An 8,412-nucleotide genomic window follows, 5' to 3' on the forward strand; every position below is an offset into this window, starting at 1 on the left:
CTGCCCGTCGGAGCTGCCCTCCGGTGACTTGGGGTCAGGGTGGGGGCCGGAGGCCCAGAACGGGAGGGTGGAGGAGTGTGTTCGTGAAATGAGAGAAAACTCGTGGCCCCGCGTCGTCCTTGTGCGCTTCAGCCGCGCTGGGCAGCAGACTCCTGGCTGCTCGCTGCGGGCGGTGCCAGCCCGCGCTCGCGGCCTGCTCCCGCTGCAGGAGCGGCTCGGGTATGGTACTGAAACCTGCACGTACCGGCAGAAAGGGGTGCTCAGGAGTTTGGGTTACAGACTCGAAAAAGCCTGAGAAACACTGCTGTAAAGTCTTTCTCGTTTTTAATGAGAAGAGAAGCAAAGATGCTTTATGAAAAGCACAGGCACAGGCTCTTTGCCTAATAAACCACATAGGTGCACACCAGCTTCTCCCTTGCATGCTGACTATCAGTAAAAAAAAAAAAAAAACAACTTGTATTTTGTTACCAACTGATGGTGGTTTTGAACGGCTGCGGGAAGTCGTAGTTTTGTTCTGAGTTTGCCATTTGCATTATTTGCACCATCACAGCTTTGCTTATGATCATAAATGTAAAAGGTCATGGATTAGTGATCACTATTTTTCTAGAAGTTGGGAGTCCCTAGTAACCCAGCATGCCTCCTGACCCAGTCCGGCTTTTAAAATTCAAGTTGGTTCAGAGATGACCTTTTGAACTGACAAAGACCATCATGCTGATTATCCAACAGGAACAAACAAGCCCTAAACCTTCCTTTCCCCTCAGTTTAATTTGAGTTTAGTAGCCATGTGGCTTATGCTTATGTTTTCAGTATTCTCCTCCTGTCCTAAAAGTTACCTAATATTAGTTAAAAGCGTTGCTGACGTTGCAGCGTTAAGACGTTGTTTGTCATAGCAGGTACACCTTGTGTCAGCTGTCAGTTCTAAAAAGCCTAATACCATTGCCAAATAACCTGCCTATAAATTCTATGTTCAGTAAAATTCAGCTGGATGTTCCTTATTGTGAAAAATAATAGATGGGAAGATGACCACAGGAATCCTACATCTCAGTCAAAACGTATCAGACAGGTACTAAAGATAGTCAAGTAATACTCAGGTTTTTACTACTGAATGTGATTATTTCTTTGATGGTGTTAGAAAGTTAGAAAGCCTTCATGAATTGGGTGGGGAGTTTGTTTAAGGGAAAGATATGAATGGTGTTGCTGGGTATTGGGCTGAAGTAAGCAGAGAGATTGCTAAAATACAGTTGTGGGGAGTCTCAAACAAAAGCAGTTAGATCTCCTGCAGCAGGAAAACAGCATGATCCTTGTGACCGCTGCTACCATGGAAGAGAAGAAATGAAAGAATGTTTTGTCAACCACACAAACACACATTTCATAGCTATTGTAAACAAACATAATCTTTTCTAAAAGAGAAAAACACATAACTAGGTAAAAACATGATGGAATTATGAAATGTTTTGCTCCTTGCTCTGGCAGCACTAAAAAACAAAAGTAACCATCACCCGTACGGCTCATAACAAAACTTTGACGCTCTGGAATGCAGTTCCACCAACCCACCAAAGCCACACACTATAAATGAGAACTGAGACGCTAGCAACTCTGAAAGTGTTGACCGAATGAGAACAAAAAAAACCCCAAATGTGAAACTTCAAAACTGCAGATAAGGTGAACTCTTTCTCAATATAGAGATTTCACCAACCAAGAATGGGAAGTCCTACAGACCGCAAGGCTGCTATACAGTAAGGATGGGGAGTTTAGATCTGATTTTGTTTTGCTAAGAGTGCTCTGAAAGGATTCTCACTCTGACCTCCACCGTTGCTGACACTGGGCTGGCTTAAAGTGCTGGCATGGTAGTAGTAGTTCTGGTAAAGCACAGGTTTATCCAAAGGAGGTTTTCCAGATGTCTGGCAGACAGGTATTTATGGCACCATGCCACTAACCTTACAGCTGACAAAATTCAACTGAAAAGTAATTGGTTTTGCTTTTAATCTGCCAGGAAAGATATTTATAAAAATGTACGGGAAGCCATTCTGGACTACACATACATTTTTCCTTTAACAGCATCTGAATAGATCAAGACTTTCTTTTAATGAGTCAAGGACATTTTCAGCTGGGAGAAAATGGACTGGAATCATGAAATGAGCTCACTTAGGGCATGTACCAGGGAGCAAGATGCAGAGGTTACACACTGGTATAGTAGTAAGTGAATGTGAATCGGGTGACTATTAGATTAAAACCCAGAATGAACCAAAACATTCACATAAGACCTTATAAATTCTGCAGGGTATTTTTTTAAAGAATGTTTTCTATTTCTTGGAAAAATTGTCACCAAACATTATTGAAAATTTTCAAAGGGAAAGATGGAATGAATCCATAAATATGTCCCATGTGGATGAATCTGGAAAGTAAAAGAGAGAAAAGGATTTTATTAATTAAAAGAAGATTTTTAAATTACTTGATTCAGTAATAATGTTTAAGAATGCAGGGGGCCAAGACCACACTAGTTGCATTGGATCCATAGCTGACTAATACACTGTTATTGTGATACCCATATGCTTATTCAGCCACTCAACTACAGGTTTGCTCATGCAGTCACTTGTTTCAGGACATTGTAGGCTTTAAAGTGCTTTGCCATATAAACCCCTTTGTTTGTTTGCATAATATTTACCAACATGATGCTTGAGTAGGTGAGATAAAATGCAATTTCTTCTCATCCATCTCCTTTTTAGGGCTTAAAAGGATATTCCTAAGCCACTCTGTACCCAGGCAGCATGGTCAGCTGCCCTCAGCCCCTACATGGCAATGAACTGCTTCTATAAGATCAACAAGTTCTATTAAATGCTGGATTCTTAATGCAAATTTAAATGATTGTTTAACATTAGTCCTAGATTGCAGATATTTGTGTAATTTTAAGCTTCCTTGACCTATTTTAAACATTTTAAAGAATGCTGATTCTTTGTAGTTGCACTAATTTCATAACTTAACAAAACAAAATAAGAAATTCTGAAAAAAAAAAGCTAGTATGTAAGTTAAAGAGTGGGAGTGATTTATGGTAAACAAAATTATGTGCTAAGCCTGGTCTTTCAACATCGTTACCAGCAATGAGATTAGATTTGTCAGACTAGAAGTGATGCATGGCTAGTTGCCTTGTAAAGGCAAACATCAGACATGGTTATCTCATATGTTTCAAAAGAGGGGAAATTTAGTTTTCATTTTAGCAGAACTAATAGATTAACAAGGGGGTGATCTTAGCTATCAAATTATTAAAGGAAAAAACAATGTTCATCTTTATTTTGGGAGGAAAATCAGAAGAGACTTACACAAAGTGACCTTAATTCTGAAAGAGAGTTAGTGTCAGGCATATCGTCATGGAAATAAACTGAGATTAAGCAACTCTAGGAAGCAGAGGGATTCAGAGGTTTAGTTCACATACATCACTAGGGGAATATGTACACATACATTTTGAGAGGAAGTGAGGGAAAACCTTATCCCTACAGCTTTGTATATGCTTTCTTCAACTGTTCTGACAGATTTAACTACATCTGACAGTGTTCAAGATACTGGTTTCCTATGTTATTCTTGGAAACAGGTGGACAAGTAGAGGGAAAAGGCTTGAGACAGCACCAGAGGAAACCAGTGAACACAGCAACCCTTTTTAGAGAAAGGGGAGAGAAAGATGGGGTGAGTGAGAGCAAATGATCAATTTGTTACTTTTATCTATATTTTTAGAGAGAAAAATCTCTATATATGTATCTTGATACAGAGTATCTATATACTATACATATATTTGTATATACATTAATTTTATTCATTTGCATAAACTCTTCAATTTGGGGGAAAGATTTGCAGATCAAAGCTTCCTTACATGCAGAGCTCCTCAGCATTTAGTGCTTCCTAGATAAGTTTTGTGCTTATCGGGTCAATAAATAACTGAATGAACTGTAGTGTAGAAAAGAACAATTAGAGGCTGCAGAAAGATCACTTATGAGAAAAGATTGAAAGAGCTGGGGCAATTTAGTATAGACAAGCAAAGATCCAGGAGAGACACTCTACCATGACATGTAACAGGTTGCTGCAAGAGGAAGGTAAAAATATTTTCATAACTCCGGAAAATAGAATAAGAAATAATGGTCTTAAAATGCAACAGGTACTTGTAGATTACAGTGGAAAATATTTTTTCAATGGTAAGGTACTAAAGCACTGGCCTAGAAATGGTCCTTAGCATTGAAGCCTACGAACATGGCCATACAAACACAGTTTCTTCCAAGACTAAAAGAAATTAGATATTTTTTCTTGTTCCTTTCTCCTGTGGGCTTTTTGGAGAAAGACAACAATCTCCCACAAATTATAATATTTCTATCAGATTTATTCTCCAGGCAGAGCTTGGCTGGGGAAGGAAGAGCTGAGCTTTACTCTATGAGACCTTGTGTCCATTTCTTTTTCAAAAAATAAATAAATTAGCAAGAGTATGAAAGTAAGACAGGAGAAGTAAGTCTCTGATTTCTGCATAATTACAAAAACAGCTTGCACAGCACTGACACTTAATGGAAGAGTAAAGATATGACTGAAATGTACCCAGTAATTTCCTTTACGGTGGAAGTAGAAGTTTGGTGCAAATTTGGGGCATATACTTCTACCCTGATCTGTGTCAAAAGCAGTTGAATAGGAATACATAGAGACATGTATGTTGAAGAAGACAGAGCTTAAGACACATCCTGATCTATGATCTGTCTGCACATAACAGTTTTATTTTTGTATCAGGGAAAGTCTGAATAAGTTTATGTGCCCGACAGTCTGATCACCACATACACATATAGAACAGCATCATTTTCAAACCAAGAAATGCTTCCTGGAATGTATGCTTGCATGGAGACCTGAGAAAAGGCTCATCAGAAAAGGTAAATGCACTCAGTTTAGGGTTCAATTTTTATCCTACAGAAAACATGAAAATGACCCCTATCCCCATATGCATCTTTTCGGCAGATGACACCTCTCTGCCTTTGTAGCCAAGTGTTACGTGAGTTGTATGGAAAAAAGAAGGGTTTGGAGTAGAATAAAGTAGGTGTGATGTGACAGCCTCAAATATCCATATGATCAGGAAATTCAAGGGAAGGACAATGTGTACTAGAGGAAACAAGCAAGGAGGAGGGAAAAGGGGAAGAAGTCTAAAGGTTAAAAGAGTACAAACACGTCCTTGCAGGCAGTGGCTTCCAAATAACCTGTGTGACAACGCAATGGGGAAAGTATTTTAAAAATTGTGGAATGAGGTAATAGCCAGCAGTAGGCTTAATAGTGTTATTTATTGCAAATCTAGTTTGTCAGGATTTTCATACCTATAAATTATCCACTGAAAACTGAAAAAAATGCCAATTATTAAGTGTATACACCAGGCTGAGATACTTCCTAATCCTCACTGCATGCATCCCCTTGATAATGATTCCTGCACTCAACTAATGTCTAAATATGTGATATGTTTGCAGTATCATTGTGGAATCTGCACTCGTATTCCAAACAATCAAATTACCCATCACCACATGGCAGGAAGAATGCTTTTATCTCTCAGTTAAAATACACTTCCCTCCATATTAGATTCAGGCTTGCCCAGTCAATCTACACATTTACAGCTCCAGGATTAATGTTATTCACAGTTAAGACAGAAAATTGACAAACTGGCCCAGTGAAGACCTTCCACTCAGCACTCACATCGCCAGCTGCACTTGCATTTTGTGCTGGCAGCCTGTTGAATTTTATGTTTGTCTTTGGTCTGTCACCCTCCTTTTCAAAAATTCTCATAGCCTATACGGGCCATGTCAGCCAAGAGTGGTTGGGAAGACCTCAGGCAGTTATATGGCACTGGAGCTGCTGAATTTTCATCCACAGGAGTGAGAGTGTGTATTCAGAAGATAACAGTTTCTTAGTAAAAAGCTCATCCTAGAAACATGCTGCATGCAAACTTAGGTGCCTTCAGGACAGATAAGGCCTTTTAAACTTGTCTTCTATAGTTCTGCTGCCAAAAAGGGAAAAACTTACATCTTCACTGAGAGAAAGAAAAAGGAGAAACATCTTCAATATCAAATTAATTGCAAGAGGGGTCAGATATAATAGAAATGAACAGCAAAACAGTTCAGTTGCTTTCAATCTTTTTATTGAAAAATACCTGTTTGCAAACATTTTCACACAAAAGTTTTGCCTTACCAAGCAAATATAAGTATCAAAAAAGGAAGAGAAATGCCACTGGTCTTTCATTCTTTACATCAAATTGCATCTTCTTGGTACAGGTAGACCTCTACCCTTTTAGAGAATTATTCTGAGTATCTTGAGTTCTTTTCAACAAATAACACATGCAAATGCATGAAGAAGCTATATTGTTGGGATTCTAGAGGGCTTTCTGTGAGAGAATGGCCATGTGAGCAATCCTGTATGAGAACAAGACTGATAAGAGCCTCAGCCAAGCAAGAATGCGATAAGGATGTGACGCTGAATGAGGGGGGAGAAACTCGACGAGACAAACCACCCACCCCCTGAAGGGTTTGGGACAGAAGAGGAAGTTCCACAAGGCAGGAAGCCTGGCAAGGCTGATGTGGCACTTTTTATCCCATCATAAGAAGGTTTAAAGCGCGGGCTAAGTTAACTGTCCAACCTTGAGGACTTGTACTGTATGTTACTCACGTGTGCGGGAGAACATTATAAAAGGGCTTTCTTAGTGTCATAAACGGGCATTGCTTGATCACTTTGGTCGTGTGCGTGCTCAGCTCTCCCGCACTATATGGCTGAATGCAAATAACCCCCCAAATCCTCAAATGGCATTTTACTCTCCAGACTTTGTACTCTCAAAGTTGCTACTTTTTAAACGTCACTAGACACTTTTGGTCTCCTAACACTGATAATTCTGGAAGTGCCTAGGAGGGCTGGCTTTGTTTCCTGTTAGAAGAATAATGTGCTAGCTCTGTCATTTGCATATGGAGAAAGGAAATAAGATAATGAGGACACTACAGGAAAAGTTTTGTTGTGATTATGGGAAAAAAAAAAAGAAATAGGAGTAACAAAAGAAAAGAAATGCAGTAACAAAAAATAATCAGATCTAAAGCCCTATGTGTTTTCTTGCTATGAATTTTGAGGAAGTGATTTAATCTTGCTGTGATATAGTTATTGTGGCAACTATTTTCTAGCTTTGTTATTTAAATCTCCTTACAAGAGCTATAATAGGAAAAATTAATATGTGCAAATTATTGATAAAAATTACCTCAAATTTGAATATGAATAGGGATCTAAAGTCTTTGTACAGAGTCTAATTTTTCATCTACAGCCAAATATGAATCTCTTATTTTTCATGCTTGCAGACAGAGAAGCACAGAACCTTGTGAACTATGCAGCAGCCCATGTAGCATATGAGATCAGGGTCTGGACTCTAGGGAGGGCACCTGTAAACTGAAAAGGCACCTGCAAAGTGGTAGTTAATGAAGCTGTATGCCCCTTGTGACAGAATTAAATATTCTCACCACTCAGCCTCACAGTCACAGGATTCTTGGAAGGAGATGTCGATACCGCAGACATAAGGGATGTTATCAATGGGTCAGTGAAACAGGTAGCAAGTTCTCTTTCCTTCCTCTTTCTTCCCTGCCACCCTGCAAATCCTTGCAACCTGAGGACATCAATTATTGGAATGAAAATACAGACCTCTAAGAAGCACCAGTGAAAGAGATATCACTACTCTAGATTTCTCTATATTATTCAGGGTCTAAAATATTAAACTTTTGGCTTAATTTTTTTTCCTCATTTTGTAAATTGAAACATTATTTTTTGACACTATCAGGAACTGTGAAAATGTAAGTGGAACAAACTTTAATAGTGTTGATGTAAATTTTATGTCTTCCTGAAAATCAGGCAATTACAAAGATTATGCACGAATATGCATAAAAATTGTAATGAAGTTACTACATTTTATCAGAGGGCTGAGAGGGAACAAATGTGTTTTCCAGGTTACATATGTGTGTTACTTCCACTCTCACCCAATCCCTTTATCAATATGTGATCTCAGTTTTTAAGATATTGTATGAATAGGGAAAGAGGGTTGCCATGGAATTTACTTCAAGGTAAATAACTATGTCATCTTCAAGAACCAGTAATTCTCAGGCTGTGGGTAGTTCAGATGTGGTCCTAGGAGTCTGTTTATGTAATGTTGAATAAAAGGCTTTTCTTTCCAACTGTTTATTCATCTAAACTAGATTACATCTGTAAGATGATCCAGTCAAACAATCACCATGCAATGGCTGTAGAGTGGAATAGAACATGTTCAAACGTGTGCTGAATTCCACTTGCTGCTTGTATATCTCTACTGTGGATGTATTTCCTGAAAAGGTTTTCATAATCTAACCAATGCAGAGAAAAGCTTGCTAGATTTAGTGATGCAATTAG

Source organism: Athene noctua, chromosome 6 (assembly GCF_965140245.1).
Source record: "Athene noctua chromosome 6, bAthNoc1.hap1.1, whole genome shotgun sequence".
Lineage (NCBI taxonomy): Eukaryota > Metazoa > Chordata > Aves > Strigiformes > Strigidae > Athene > Athene noctua.